The following is a 16,435-nucleotide window of genomic DNA, read 5'->3' as shown; positions in this document are numbered from 1 at the left end:
TGCCAGCTGCCGCCTGTGATTGGCTACCATCGCTCCTACCAGTGCAGTGAACTCGTGAGGAATCTTGTCTGGTTTGTAATTCTGTCTAGCTGGGGATCTCCTCTGTGAACCAACCTCAGTCACTATTTTATTATTCTGTTTCAGTTCTTCTTCCTCTTCCTCCCTGTGCCTCTCCTTTTCAGTTTTAACCCATTTCATGTGAGAGAGGGAGCCCCTCCCGGTGCTTTGATATTGAAAACTATTGAAAACTGCCCTGGCCCTGCCCCAGTTTATCCCCGGCCCAGCTTAGGACCTAACCAGAGAGAGAGGGGTTCCTTTCCTCCTATGGTAGGACCAGACCTTCATCAGGAATGTGGAACGGTCTTCATTAGGGCTGAGGAGGGAGGCCTGACTGGCAGTATTACTAATAGACCTCTTATGTAACAGAATTAGAAGCCAGACAGAAGAACTGGAGATCTGTTGTTTTATTCCCATGGAAAGTTCTCTCTCTAATGTAGCTCTATTCCTGCTAGTTCAGCTGGTTCTGAAGGTGGATGAACATTGCAGATGTTGTCCATATTGATTAGTTCTAGATCAAATCTTTAATACACGTTAAAGTTCTACTGTAGGCTACACCTGCACAACCATCGCATTGGCAGGACAGGTCTTTTAATGAAAGGAATTGTACGTCTTTTCTCCCCGTGACTGTAAATCTCTGTGTTGAAGAGACAGAGTGGACGTTTGGTTTCCCTGCTGGTCCTACAAGGCGGCAGACATCAGATATTGCATTAACGATGGGGCCCAGCCTTCTCATTGGGAATATCAAAACAATGTCTAGCCAAAATAACTCTGTTTATACGTCCCTAATGGCACCCTATGCCCTAGATAGTGCATTACTTTTGACCTGCCCCCTAAGGTAAAGTAGTGCACTATGAAGGGAATAGGGTCCCATTTGGAACGTTGACTCTGTGTTGCCATAAAGCAGGCAGCACGGCTGGCGAGTCAGTGGAACATATGTCTGAACATTTAATGCTGTTGTATGAAGAAGACAGATGGAGCAGTCAGTCCAGTCCAGGGACATAAAGAAAGCAGTTGGAACGGTCTGCAGATTGTGTTTCTGATGAACAGTGGGAAGTAGAAGGGTGATTCACTCAGTGTGGGTCACGTTTCTTCTTCTGCTGAGTGTACATTTTAGTACAGATGGAATATCACCATTGTAGGAAACAGAATGGGTGTACACACAGTCACAGCTGTGTGGAAGTGTTGGACACATCGATCAGTGTAGAGCTAGAGCTTGTCAAAGAGAGATGTGTCAATGACACTTCCCTTTAGTTGTGTAGTTCCTTCACTCTACCATTAACCAGGGGGCTCATATGGGTGTGTGTGTGGGGGGGGTGTAAGTTAGTCCCCCCCCCCCCCCCCCCACACACGCACAGCTCACATGGAAGCGCTTTCATAATTTTATATACAAGAAATGTCTGGCATGGCATCAAAGCAGCTCTTTCTCTGGGATGGGATGGAAGCCCTATTCCTAGACAGCGAGGGGCTCCGAAACGTCTCATGTGTTCTGGCTCATGGTCAGTCCATAAGGAGGCACAGTTCTTTATTAGGGTTCTGAAATGCTGGGAACTTCCCCAAAAACTTTTCCAGAAATCCTGGTTGGAAGATCACTGGAATCGGGAGGGAATAAGCAGGAAATATAGGAACGCTCCAAACAGGAATGTAGAAAAACCTGTGAGTTTCGGTAAAGTTACAGGAATTTAGCAACCCTAGTATATCAGAACTGGAGGTCATCTACACACAGAACAACTTGGTGTATTGCTTGTAGTGTTCTATTGTAGAGGCTGAGCCATAGAGATCAAGTCCTGCATGTTACTGGAAGAACACCCAAACCAACAAACAAATCAAATCCAGTTTTATTTGTCACATGCACATGGTCAGCAGATGTTATTGCGAGTGTAGCGAAATGCTTGTGCTTCTAGTTCCGACCATGCAGTAATATCTAACAAGTAATCTAACAATTTCACAACTACCTTATACACACACAAGTGTAAAGGAATGAGTAAGAATATGTACATAAAAATATATGGATGAGCGATGGCCGAACGGCATAGACAAGATGCAGTAGGTGGTATAGAGTACAGTATATACATATGAGATGAGTAATGTAGGGTATGTAAACATTATATAAAGTGGCATTGTTTAAAGTGACTAGTGATACATTTATTACATCCAATTTTTCATTATTAAAGTGGCTAGAGATTTGAGTCAGTATGTTGGCAGCAGCCACTCAATGTTAGTGGTGGCTGTTTAACAGTCTGATGGCCTTGAGATAGAAGCTGTTTTTCAGTCTCTCAGTCCCTGCTTTGATGCACCTGTACTGACCTCGCCTTCTGGATGATAGCGGGGTGAACAGGCAGTGGCTCGGGTGGTTGTTGTCCTTGATGATCTTTTTGGCCTTCCTGTGACATCGGGTGGTGTAGGTGTCCTGGAGGGCAGGTAGTTTGCCCCCAGTGATGCGTTGTGCAGACCTCACTACCCTCTGGAGAGCCTTACGGTTGTGGGCGGAGCAGTTGCCGTACCAGGCGGTGATACAGCCCGACAGGATGCTCTCAATTGTGCATCTGTAGAAGTTTGAGTGTTTTTGGTGACGAGCTGAATTTCTTCAGCCTCCTGAGGTTGAAGAGGCGCTGCTGCGCCTTCTTCACGATGCTGTCTGTGTGGATGGACCATTTTAGTTTGTCCGTGATGTGTATGCCGAGGAACTTAAAACTTAACACCTTTTCCACTACTGTTCCGTTGTTGTGGATAGGGGGCTGCTCCCTCTGCTGTTTCCTGAAGTCCACAGTCATCTCCTTTGTTTTGTTGACATTGAGTGTGAGGTCATTTTCCTGACACCACACTCCGAGGGCCCTCACCTCCTCCCTGTAGGCCGTCTCGTCGTTGTTGGTAATCAAGCCTACCACTGTAGTGTCCTCTGCAAACTTGATGATTGAGTTGGAGGCGTGCATGGCCACGCAGTCATGGGTGAACAGGGAGGACAGGAGAGGGCTGAGAACGCACCCTTGTGGTGCCCCAGTGTTGAGGATCAGCGGGGTGGAGATGTTTCATACTCTCACCACCTGGATGCAGCCCGTCAGGAAGTCCAGGACCCAGTTGCACAGGGCGGGGTCGAAACCCAAGGTCTTGAGCTTAATGACGAGTTTGGAGGGTACGATGGTGTTAAATGCTGAGCTGCAGTCCTTAAATGGGTATACCTCTTGTCCAGATGGGTTAGGGCAGTGTGATTGCGCACTGCTGGACAGAGCGGTACGCACTCAGTCATGGTGCTCTCTGTCTCTCTCTCTCTCTCAGCTGATATTGTCACCCTATTTGTCTTGATATGGTGGTCTTGCACACTGTTTTCAGTCTGGCTGTGTGTGTGTGTTTGTAGCGCTGTGCGCGTGTGACTTCTGGGAAACCTAATTAGCACGGACAGGGCACCCTCGGGTTGTGTTGATCTGCATGCTCCATGTTCCCTGTGTGTTTTACATCACCCCTGTGTGTTTTACATCACCCCTGTGTGTTTTACATCACCCCTGTGTGGGAATTCTGGGACGTTGCATTATTCTGTCCCTCGTTACATTTCCAGTAGATCTACAGGCTAGCGAGGAAGCAACAACTTAGTTGAATGTACTGTCTGAGATTCTGATGAATCATAATTCCAGATGTTTTCTGATTTGGATGTGTTATGAAGTCCACCATCCCAGGGAATGGTTCCATTGTCCCCTTTTTTCACTTCAGACACATGAAATAACATGGACGTGATAACAGCTCTCCTGTTCCACAGAAGTCCAAGTGCATCCTGACTTTGGCCACTTCTGTTGGCAGTTTGGTGTTTAAAGGCCCCTCTATTCCTCCCCCTCCCTCTGTGATGCTGATAGATACAGGATCACAACCTCTGGTACGATAACACAACACTAGGACTGTAACGGTCACGGAATTTTGGATGACTGTAATTGGCCAGCCAAATGACTGCGGTCACCGTAATAACCGTTTTGAATAACAAACGTATTATTTTGGCTGCCATCTTTCTCCTCTCCTCTGCTGCTCTGATCTGGGGGCTAAAGACATCAGCATACTTCAGTTGGGCTGGCTGCTAGCCCAAACCCAATGAGTGTACTCGCAAACTCCTTTAAAAGACCTTCGCTTGAAAAACGTGAAAAAAGCGTCAATATTACCGTTTGTTGATTTGAGACCCCGTAGCCTGTATAAACTTCATCAAAATAGTCCCAATTAATTGAAGATAACCCAAGATACCCGTCATTCATTTAGACATTTTTATGTTTGGTGCAGCATGAAAAAATGTGTGGCCAAACAGCTGAAAAAAACCTTACCAAAGTCCTAAACGTGGTGTTGAGGGCTGTGTTAGAGGTGTTAGTCAGCGCTGATGGTTGGCCTTTGTTGTGGGGAGCAGAAAGCACCTCTGAACTCCTTCATTTGGTCATTTCATTGAGACGAATCCGCCTCAGTGATTACTGTCGGATAGATCCGTTGACATTTTCAAATGGCTCACTGGGAAGAGGGAAGGGGCCAATGGGTGAGCTATGTACCCCGACCCATGCTGAGTGATCCATCATTTAATTTAAGGGCTTTGTGGTGCTGAGTGGACTAAACACACACACTCTCGTACTGAATCTCCAGAACTAACTCTAGAGCATCCAGTCTAAATGAACTCTCATTGTGAAAACTCTCTGACAACTTCACCTCTGCATTAAACCTTAGTATCGTCAGAGTATGTCCCCAAACCAGCACCAAATGATATTATGACTGTTGCTATAGAGACATGTACTAGCTAAGTACTTCAATACGGTGCTTGAATGGATTTCTGGATACATGCCACACATACATACATTTTAGTGGTAATACATAGGAACACATCTAAGATAAACATCTTTAGGGGCTCTGTATTGTAAATATTGATGTTCTTGGCAACAGACCAATGTAATTGTTTAATGGCCTCCTTTCTCTATACAATGTAGTGATTGGCCTGCATCACTCACCCTGCTTTCTCCATCCTATCCTGTACGCTCTGCCCTTTCACTCCTGCTGTGATGGGAAAAGTAGCCAGTCACCTTTACTCAAGTATGACATCTTAATAGAAAATGACTCCGGTGAAAGTCACCCAGTAAAATACTATGTGAGAAAGCCAAAGTATTTTGTTTCAATATACTTAAGTATCAAAAGTAAAAGTGTAAATAATTTCAAATTCCTTATATTAAGAACCAGACGGCATGATTTTCGTGTTTTTTAAAATGTATTTACGGATAGCCAGGGGCACACTCCAATACTCAGACATAATTTACAAACAAAGCATGTGTGTTTAGTGAGTCCATCAGATCAGGCAGTAGGGATGACCAGGGATGTTCTCTTGATAAGTGCGTGAATTGGACCATTTCCCTTTCCTGCTAAGCATTCTAAATGTCATGAGTACTTTTGGATGTCAGGGAAACTTCACACCACTGCACTTCTGCTTCCTCTCTTCCATTCTTTCTTACCCTTGTTTCTTCTTTCACTACTCTGCTTTAGACAGGACTGTGTCCAAAACACTGAGTATGTGATGCCGTACAGTACATCGTTGTGCAGATCGAGGCAGAGCCACAGCTTAATGTCATTGTTACTATTATTAAATCGTCAGGACCCGAGTCAACATGTTAGATACTGTACTGTCTGCTTCTGTGCCTGTCCCTCTGCAGAATGTAACAATAGAACTGGCTGCGGTTGGTTGTTGCTGTATGTGAGAGGATAGATGTTCTGTTGCTGACTGTCTGCTTCTGTGCCTGTCCCTCTGCAGGTTCTGTTGCTGACTGTCTGCTTCTGTGCCTGTCCCTCTGCAGGTTCTGTTGCTGACTGTCTGCTTCTGTGCCTGTCCCTCTGCAGGTTCTGTTGCTGACTGTCTGCTTCTGTGCCTGTCCCTCTGCAGGTTCTGTTGCTGACTGTCTGCTTCTGTGCCTGTCCCTCTGCAGGTTCTGTTGCTGACTGTCTGCTTCTGTGCCTGTCCCTCTGCAGGTTCTGTTGCTGACTGTCTGCTTCTGTGCCTGTCCCTCTGCAGGTTCTGTTGCTGACTGTCTGCTTCTGTGCCTGTCCCTCTGCAGGTTCTGTTGCTGACTGTCTGCTTCTGTGCCTGTCCCTCTGCAGGTTCTGTTGCTGACTGTCTGCTTCTGTGTCTGTCCCTCTGCAGGTTCTGTTGCTGACTGTCTGCTTCTGTGCCTGTCCCTCTGCAGGTTCTGCATTTCTTTTGTGCTCCGTGCTCCGTGCCTGTCTGTAGGGAGGCCAGTGTGGGTTGTCACTCGGGCCACAGCCTCCTCTACCTCCAGGATTCCCTGCAGGACTCCAGGACCCTCACCATCCAGCTGCTGGCAGACGCCCAGCGGGGCAGGCACGCTGTACAGGTGGGTACTGGGATGCAGGGCAGGCACGCTGTACAGGTGGGTACTGGGATGCAGGGCAGGCACGCTGTACAGGTGGGTACTGGGATGCAGGGCAGGCACGCTGTACAGGTGGGTACTGGGATGCAGGGCAGGCACGCTGTACAGGTGGGTACTGGGATGCAGGGCAGGCACGCTGTACAGGTGGGTACTGGGATGCAGGGCAGGCACGCTGTACAGGTGGGTACTGGGATGCAGGGCAGGCATGCTTTAGGTGGGTAATGTGATGCAGGCATGCTGTAGGTGGTGGGGACTCTACATAGATCTATAGGGGGATATACAGCGGGGACTCTACGTAGATCTATAGGGGGGACTCTACGTAGATCTATAGGGGGATATACAGCGGGGACTCTACGTAGATCTATAGGGGGATATACAGCGGGGACTCTACGTAGATCTATAGGGGGGACTCTACATAGATCTATAGGGGGATATACAGCGGGGACTCTACGTAGATCTATAGGGGGATATACAGCGGGGACTCTACGTAGATCTATAGGGGGGACTCTACGTAGATCTATAGGGGGATATATAGGGGGGACTCTACGTAGATCTATAGGGGGATATATAGCGGGGACTCTACGTAGATCTATAAGGGGATATACAGCGGGGACTCTACGTAGATCTATAGGGGGATATACAGCGGGGACTCTACGTAGATCTATAGGGGGATATATAGCGGGGACTCTACGTTGGTGTGTGTGTGTGACGACCACTAGTCAGCTCTGACAGTTTGTATTCAGAGTCTTGATGGCATCAGGAGCAGAATGGATCATTAGTGTCCTCTATCACTCCAGCCTCACATGGCCCGGAGAATGGGAGTGGGAGAGAGGGAGGGAGAGCGGGCGAGAGAGGCCATAGTGCCCATTTATAGCCCCTCTAATACTATGTCTGCGTCCCAAATGACACCATGTTCCCTACATAGCGTTCTACTTTTGACCAGAGCCCTATGAAGGGAATGGGGTGTCAGTCCTATGAAAGGAATGGGGTGTCAGCCCTATGAAGGGAATGGGGTGTCAGCCCTATGAAGGGAATGGGGTGTCAGCCCTATGAAGGGAATAGAGTGTCAGCCCTATGAAGGGAATAGGGTGTCAGCCCTGTGAAGGGAATAGGGTGTCAGCCCCGTGAAGGGAATAGGGTGTCTGCCCTGTGAAGGGAATAGGGTGTCACCTGGGATGCAGACAACCACTCAGAACATTAGGCCACTCCTTCTTAGTTGGCTGGCTGGGAGGTGGGTTGTCCTCCAGCTGTGAATAGAGAGTGACTAGTCGGCTGGCTGGGAGGTGGGTTGTCCTCCAGCTGTGAATAGAGAGTGACTAGTCGGCTGGCTGGGAGGTGGGTTGTCCTCCAGCTGTGAATAGAGAGTGAAGGGTGTTGGGAATGGGATGGCTTTGGGAGGATGGACACAATGGAGAGGAATTCTAGGAAGACGCTTCCTTCCCCCACCCTGTCCCCATACACCCCCCCCCCCCCCCCCCCCCCTCTCCCATATCCCCCAAACCAACTCACTCACATGCCAATGAAATATGTATGCCCCTCCCCTTTCTCAAAACACAATAGAATAACACACCTCACCCTACCCCCTTCAGTTCTGTAACGCTCAGTTGGTGTTTTGAGGCTCACTTAACTTGAAGACCTAATTCACCAAATGCTGCTAACTCAATCTAGGTTGAGTGTTTTTAGCTCCTGTGAAGAGGCTGTACTATGACAAGGACCAGCCTGATAATCCATTATCTCCTATGAAGAGATCTCGTGGGCTGTGTCCCAAATGGCACCCTGCTCCCTATGGGCCCTGGTCAAAAATAGTGCACTACAATTTGGGACACACATAATGTTCATGGGCTTGAATGGCACAAAGCCCGAGCTGTAGAACTCTGTCCTGAAAGGTAGAAGACCTTTGGCCTAAAGGGTTACATTAAAACACCATAATCTCATTTGCCGCCTTTTTCTGCCCGTTCTGCCACCCCCTTAACCTCTGAACCAGGATTTGTTACCCCTATAGATGACGTCATTGGTGCTTTCTCTCTGACACCACCACCCTGGTAGTACCCCTCATTCCATTGGTTGAGCTCAGTCCTGCCGGGACGGATCAGGTTATGGACGGTTGTCAGCTCCCACCTAGTGAGAAGTTAATTTAACCTTTTTGTCCTAGTCAGTCACACTTTATATCAAGGCCATTTAGCAGACACTTTTATCCCAAGAGACTTAGTCATGCTTGTATTCACTCTCCCTACAGTTAAAGGCCTGTCTGCTGATTAAGCATTTTGCTAGCAGATCTTAACACAGTCTTAACTTAACGCTCTGAGCTTTAGTTCCAACCCCTATATCCACCAGAGGTGCCTCTATAGGGTGACTTCATGATGAGGACCCACTACTGTCTGGAAAACAGCTGCTGTGTTGGCCTGGGGTCAACAACCTCTCTCCAGCAGTGGTACTGGAGCCAGTCTGAGGTATTTAATTCACTCAACCAGCTGGCCTCATACTGAAAAGACTTTGAGAGGCCACTCATCAATTCCTCCACTGATATGGAGGGGAGGAGAGGAGAGCCGTTTACACCATAGTCTCATGATAACCAGTAGCTTGCTGGTCCCTGGTGCAAAAAGGTTGAGAAACACTGACCTCCTGCATCTGATAAGGAACAATGTTTCACTATTTAAAGGTCTTAAATGGAGGATAGGCTTGCAATGGAAAAGAGTAGTTTCAGAAAAACACTTCCTGGATGGATTTTCCTCAGATTTTCGCCTGCTATATCAGTTCTGTTATACTCACAGACAATATTTTGACCTTTTTGGAAAATTTAGAGTTTTCTATCCTAATCTGCCAATTATATGCATATTCTAGCTTCTGGGCCTGAGAAATAGGCAGTTTACTTTGGGCACGTTTTTCATCCAAACATCAAAATACTGCCCCCTAGCCTAAAGAGGTTTTAAACTGTCAGGACTTAACCTGTGAATAATGTGTCAATGTACCATTCAAAGGTCATGCTGCATTTTGTCCCCACTAAAGCAGTTTCTTAATGATTTACCTGCAGCTGAGCATTGAGAAAGCACAGGCCGTTGCTGAGCAGGTGGAACTGAAGGCCATGGTGGTCCAGTCAGAGGTCAAAGCCATCACACAGCGTTATAAGAAGGCCCTGGAAGAACGAGAGTGTGAACTACTGTGGAAAGTAAGTTGGTTTTCTGCTAAGTAGTATCATACTGTAGGACCTACAGTACATTTACACATTCCAGCAATGTTACAAAACCTGACAGGTGTAACTATATTTTCTTTCTCCCTTCTGTCCCTTTCCCCTCTCCCTCCTTTTGCCCTCTCTAAAGGTTGAGAATATCCGTCAGGTGAAAGCCAAGTCCCTCTATCTCCAGTTAGAGAAGCTGCACCAGAACCTGACCAAGCTGGACAGCACCATCTCTACAGTAACCCAGGTTCTAGAGAAGGGCAGTAGTCTGGACCTGCTGCTGGCCAGAGAGAGCATGCTCCTCCAGATCACAGAGCTGAAGGCCCTCAGGGAGCTGTTACTGCCGCAGGATGATGATCGCATCCTGTTCACCACCCCCGACCAGACTTTGCTCCTCGCCATCCAGTCCCTAGGTCTGGTCAGCTCCGGGGCCTTCGCCCCCCTCACCAAGGCCCAGGGAGAGGGGCTTTGTCGGGTCTTGCAGGGTAAGCAGGCTTCCTTCACTGTGGTGGGGTATGATCATGATGGAGAGCTCAGGCTGTCTGGTGGGGACAGTGTGTCAGCTGTGGTGGTGGCGTCCGATGGTAACCTGCTAAACGCTGAGGTGACTGACCATCAGAACGGGTTGTACACGGTCAGCTACCTGCCCATGGTAGAAGGAGAACATCTGGTGTCAGTCCTTATCTGCAACCAGCACATCGAAGGCAGCCCCTTTAAAGTGCTGGTCAAGTCTGGCCGTAGCTATGGAGGTATCCCCTTGCCGGTGGCCTCGTTCGGCAGGGAGGGGGACGGAGATGGGCAGCTGTGTCGCCCCTGGGGGGTGTGTGTGGACAAAGAGGGCTACATAATCGTAGCTGACCGAAGCAACAACAGGGTGCAGATCTTCAAGCCGTGCGGTTCCTTCCACCACAAGTTTGGTACGCTGGGCTCCAGACCAGGCCAGTTGGACCGACCAGCTGGGGTGGCCTGCGACAGCCAGAGGAGAATCATCGTCGCCGACAAGGATAATCACCGCATCCAGATCTTCACCTTTGAAGGCCGGTTCCTCCTCAAGTTCGGGGAGAAGGGAACCAAGACCGGTCAGTTCAGCTACCCCTGGGACGTGGCGGTCAGCTCGGAGGGAAAGATCCTCGTCTCAGACACCCGGAACCACCGCATCCAGCTCTTCAGGCAGGACGGCACCTTCCTCAACAAGTACGGCTTTGAGGGGGCTCTATGGAAACACTTGGACTCCCCCAGAGGCGTGGCCTTCACTCAGGAGGACCACCTGGTGGTGACAGACTTCAACAACCACCGTCTGCTGATCATCCGGTCGGACTGCCAGTCAGCCCGCTTCCTGGGATCAGAGGGAACTGGTAACGGTCAGTTCCTGCGGCCGCAGGGCGTAGCAGTGGACCAGGAGGACCGCATCGTGGTGGCTGACTCCCGGAACCACCGGATCCAGGTGTTTCAAACCAACGGTAATTTCTTATGCAAGTTGGGGACTCAGGGTAGCAGCTTTGGACAGATGGATCGCCCATCGGGTATAGCTGTTACTCCTGACGGAAGGATTGTTGCCGTGGACTTTGGAAACAACCGAATCATTATGTTCTAGGCTAGGCAGTTTGTCTGCTGGTTTGCAAAGAAAGAAACATTGAAGAGGAGATTTTGAAACACACCCAGCAGATGTAAAAGTCTTTGTCAGCAAATGGAGACGGTAATATTGAAACTTGACCTTTTCTCTCAGCTTTACCTCTATTTTGAAAGAGCAAATCAAAGCAGTACATGAACCAATGCCAACAAGGGGTTATTGTCATAAGCTGACATTTTGAACCCCATAGTAGGCCTTCAGTGACAGTATCTGGCTCGATAGTTGTCTTTGTTCCTGATGTGTGCGTCAAAATCTCTGATTTTCTCAGGGAATTTCTTGCATTCTTGAAATGTTTCCACTGCATCATACCTACCTCATGTAGCTGTGTATGAATGTACTCCTTTATTATTTGATGCAGAGATTGTGCCAGTGGAGTTTTGATAAAGTAACTACCTCAATGCAAGAGAAAAGTATAGTTAACATGAAGCAACATTTGGTTGATATTTGCACAGAAAGGGCTCACACATTTTCTATAATTGTTACTGTTGACAAAGTGTGTGAAATCCCAGAATGTTGCTGAGAACAATGTATTTCCTGTGTTACATACATGTGGAAACGTGAAGTCAGACATTTTTTATAAACTCAGCTACTGTTATTTCTCCATTTTGTTTTTAAATATGCCTCCATACCTCTGTAAAACCTTTTTTTACCTCGTGTCACAACCACATAGTACCTCAGAACTCCAGTGTCCTCAGGTCAATAGTATGATGAGTCCCAAATGGCACCCTATTCCCTAAATAGTGCACTACTTTTGACCAGGGCCCATAGGGCACTGGTGCACTAAATAGCGAATAGGTTGTAATCTGAGACTCGTCCTGTAAAATGGATTCTCTCCACAAAATGGCTGCTGCCAGTTTGCTATAGGCAGGTTGAATATTTGATATCAGTGACCATTGTCAGTTCAGTCAGTCGTGTGATTTCAGCTTTAAGGGAAAAAACATTTAACAAGGAATTGACCATCTTGAATTGGGTGAATCATCAGAATTGTTATTTTCTGGGCATCTATTAAGAATTGTGACTTGAAACTACTGGCAATCATCATTGTTGTTAGATTAATTAATACATGTCAGGATTAACATATCCTAAGGCAACTAGTGCATTCGGCCACAACATAGTGAAGATTAGACACATTGGTGTGGGTTAACTTGGATTTAATCTCAACCATGTCTGAACCCAAGTCTAAATCTATTTACTGATATCCATTTAGAAATCACTGAAATCTGTGTAGACTAACTTTCGTAAGAGTAGAGGGGTCTAAGAGTAGTGAAGTTTCATTCTGATATTTTTTGAAGGACAACCTTTCTGCACATGTTTGGTGGTTTAGATTGGCACCCTAATGACGCTACCACGTTCCTTTCTTTGTGACTGTTGTTTGAAAAGTCTATCGTTGCCTCTGGGCCTCGACTATGTTCCCTCAAAGAAAGTCATCCGTTTGGCTTTTTTTCCTTCAAAATAGAATGCGTCAATCATGGGAAACCGCGAGAATATTGTTTTATCCTGGTGGCAAATAAAATAATTTTTAAAAGTAAAACTGACCAGTAAATTAAAAGTGACAGCATTGATGTTGATCTCCATTGCCTCCATAGTATTTTCAATAGATATTCTCTGTAGTAACCCCTAGCTGCTTGTCAGTTGCCTGATGACCCACTCATGTAGCCTACAGATGGCTGAGTAACCAAAGCAAAAGGCTCCACATAAATAGAATTCCATCAGCTGCTGCTCCCACACCCACATTCACCCTGCTCTGAACTGTGATGGCAGTGAGTCTGTTGGTCACATTAGACGTTGTAATATCAGTCAGCACAGCAGTTCCTCTCTATTGTATGTACCTCTGTCTGAGAGAACATAACCAAACCAGGTCATTCATGGTTCCACAGTGGCTATTAACTACAGAACATCAAGAACCAGTAAAAATGCAAATGTTTAAAATTGAATTCATTTTTTTTCACCTGTAGCCTGCCCTGTGTTATAAACTAGCTGTTCATAGCTATTAATATTGTGCTTATAGCTTGAACTGTTAAAGTCCCACTCTCCTCTCTCTGTGTCTCTGACTGTGTCTAATGGGACAGTATTTCCTGTCTGTTGAGCCACATTGTCACAAGTGCTGGTTTACGAGGAGAGCTCGGTTCTTTTCCAAATGGCACACTAATCCCTATATAGTGCACTACTTTTGACCAGAGCTTTATGAGCCCTGGTCAATAGTAGTGCACTAAATAGGGACTATGTTGCCATTTGGCACACTGCCCTCCTCTGTGAGTTGGTGAGGCACCATAGCTGTAGGTCTCCAGCTGCTCTAACCCCCAGAAGAGCTGGAAGGCATGCAGCTCGCCAGACACACCTCATCTCTTTTACCTTAATAATCACAGCTGGGTGTACAGGGGGACCAGTGAGACGTTGGGCTCCAGACACGGCTTACTCGGTTACACCCTCTTAATGATTGAACCAAAATGGCCACTTTTTAGATGTTGAGTTTCCAGGTGTTTTAGTGAATTATTCACATTGACACTGTTCCAGTGTTGTAGCTTGTGCCTTTTGTTATACAGGAGATAAATGACTGTTTCTGGGCCATTTGTGACCAGCAGGAAAGGCATTGTGACAAAAACAAACGGTATAAATGGACTATTTGAGGTAATAAATATAACTCTTATAAAAATGGCACACCATCATTGTCATTTAGTTTTTCAGTATTTAATTTTGTCCTTGCTGGTGTGACCCCTGGAATATAAAAACCAATGATGGTTAAATATATATATATATATGGCAGAGTTTTACCTTGTCAGCTCAGGGATTCGACCCAGCAACCTTTTGGTTACTGGCCCAACGCTCTAATCAGTAGGCAACCTGCCACCCCATATATACCTCATTATACAGAAAGATATAGGCATACCTCAGTATTACTGAGCTACGCCCATTACCTCATTGCTGAACTGTTAATACCTCGTTGGCATGGTTGCATTTTTCAAACCTCTGAATTGCAGTTAGATGTGTGGTCTTATAGTGTGCTGTTGTTACACTAAAGAATGGAAAGGGAAGGCTTAGAGAAGTTATGAACAGTTTGATCAAGTAGATTAAACCGAGGACAATGCTGCTTCAAATCCACATTGATCTGATGTATTTTCAGTACATTGTTGGTTCCTATATTGTTCCTATAGTTTGAACTGAAGTTTGTAGTGAATGTTTCTTAAAAGACCTCAAGGTCTTGACACTTAGAAGAAAAGACTTGTATATTTTAATGCGTGATTCAAAAAGTAATTGTGGAAAAGATTTGTCACTGCTTTTTAATTATTTTAGGGTAGTAGTATGTTAGGTTGAGGAGGATGGCTTCCTTTGACTATAAGATTGTATCTATTTTATGAATAGCCTTACTGGGCCCAATCAAGTTACCTCATCATGATGTCAAACAACAACAGAGTTCAAACAGAAATACATTTGCCTTAAATATTTCAGTATTTTATTAGGACCCCCATTAGCTACTGCTGAAGCAGTACATAACACTATACTAGTAGAGGACATTCAACATGTACTCTGTCTACTTCCACAGTTGGAAGTATCACAAATAATCAAGAAAACTACCAAGAGCTTAAAGGTAACCTTTGAACTTTGTTATTTACCTGTTTCTGTATCGGCTGTTAGTTTTTTGTCAGGTTGCAAAATTCTGGTAACTTTACAGGTTTTCAAGAATTCCAGGTTGGAGGATTCCTGGAATCAGGAGTGGATAAAGAGGGAGGGAATCTTCTAAACGGGATTTCTGGGAATTGGGGGAAAGTTTATTTGCAACCCTAGCCGGAAGTATACTTTGGGCTCCATTTGATCCATATGGTGGAAATTCAGCACTATAGAGAAATTAAAGGCAATGTTCCCACATTTCGTGGAGACTGGCAGCGTTAACCGTGAATGCAATGTCGACTCAAATCAGAAATGACCTTTTTACATTTTAATTGCGCTATAGCGCTGAACTTCTTCGGTGCAGATTAAATCGAGCCTCAGTCTATCCAAGCTATTAGAAATGCTCTGTGTTCCATCCTCCACAGTAAGGTATCTGGTTGAGCAGTATGGGAGGATTCCAGCATTAGTACTTTTCCTCTCATAGAGATAAACAACCGAAGCCTATCAGTTCATAAGAACATGGTCTTAGACAAATTGACTACATGATCATATTAAAGTCAAACTCCGGTAGGTATAATGCTAGTGTTCCACGTTTTGAAAAACTCTCAATAAGCAGCTTTGACCTATTCTGATGAAAAAAATGTTTTTAAAATTACATTAGTTCCAACTTTAAAATGCTTAATCAGATCATTTTTGGTAGAAAAAAATACTGACTCAAACAGATTTGTTTTACTTTTCCAATGTATCATTTTTAATGGGATGTCTCTCATAGTATGTGGGAAAAAATATTCTGTATTGTGACAATTCTATGCTGTTGTAAAATATACATTATACTGTCAGATGTCTCTGATCCTTGGTCCCAGTCCGGCCATTTGAGCATGGTGCATGGTGAACGGGGTATATTAATAATTTGATACTTTAGGCCATTTACTCTGGAATTGTGTTCAACCCAAAATAATTCACTGTATGAAAAATGTTGAGGTCGTTTGACCCTTTTGTGGGGTTTATATAACCTGGAGTCGAGCCTAAATATTGTGCCGTTTCATTTGAAGTGAAATGGAAGGCTGCTCCATATGGACTCCACTTATGAGTGTTTGAAAGGGATAGCAGTGAGAATAGGGGACTCTAAAAGAGTTCTTCCAATACACCTTCCTTCCCTATACCCTCTATTGACTGGTTGGAAGTGTTTGTGAGCCCTAAATACCACCCTGTTCCCTAGAGCACAGGTGTTAAACTCATTCCACGGAGGGCTGTTTGTTTTCACTTCTTCCTTGTACTTGATTGAGGAATTTAGGTCACCTGGTTGTCTGTTTTAGCAGACGCTCTTATCCAGAGAGACTTGCAGTACTGGTCCCTCACGGGAATCGATCCCACAACCCAGGTGTTGCTAGTGCCATGCTCTACCAACTAGACGCATAGAACCTGGGTTGTCTAGGTCTTAATTGAAAGGAAAAACCAAAAACCTGCAGACACTAGACTAGGCCATCCATGGAATGAGTGACACCCCTGCCCTATAGAGGGCACTACTTTTGACTAGAGTCCTATCAAAAGTTGTGCATTATATAGGGACTAGGGTGC

At 45.8% G+C, this 16,435-nt stretch overlaps 1 pseudogene; it reads left to right on the top strand.

Annotated features, from left to right (window-relative positions):
* The window catches only part of LOC139387503 (E3 ubiquitin-protein ligase TRIM71-like), a 21,096-nt pseudogene extending 9,881 nt beyond the window's left edge, over window positions 1-11,215 (top strand).
* The last annotated feature ends 5,220 nt before the right edge of the window (window positions 11,216-16,435 follow it).

Source organism: Oncorhynchus clarkii, chromosome 3 (assembly GCF_045791955.1).
Source record: "Oncorhynchus clarkii lewisi isolate Uvic-CL-2024 chromosome 3, UVic_Ocla_1.0, whole genome shotgun sequence".
In the NCBI taxonomy this organism is placed as follows: domain Eukaryota; kingdom Metazoa; phylum Chordata; class Actinopteri; order Salmoniformes; family Salmonidae; genus Oncorhynchus; species Oncorhynchus clarkii.
This window is presented reverse-complemented; position numbering and strand designations above follow the sequence as displayed.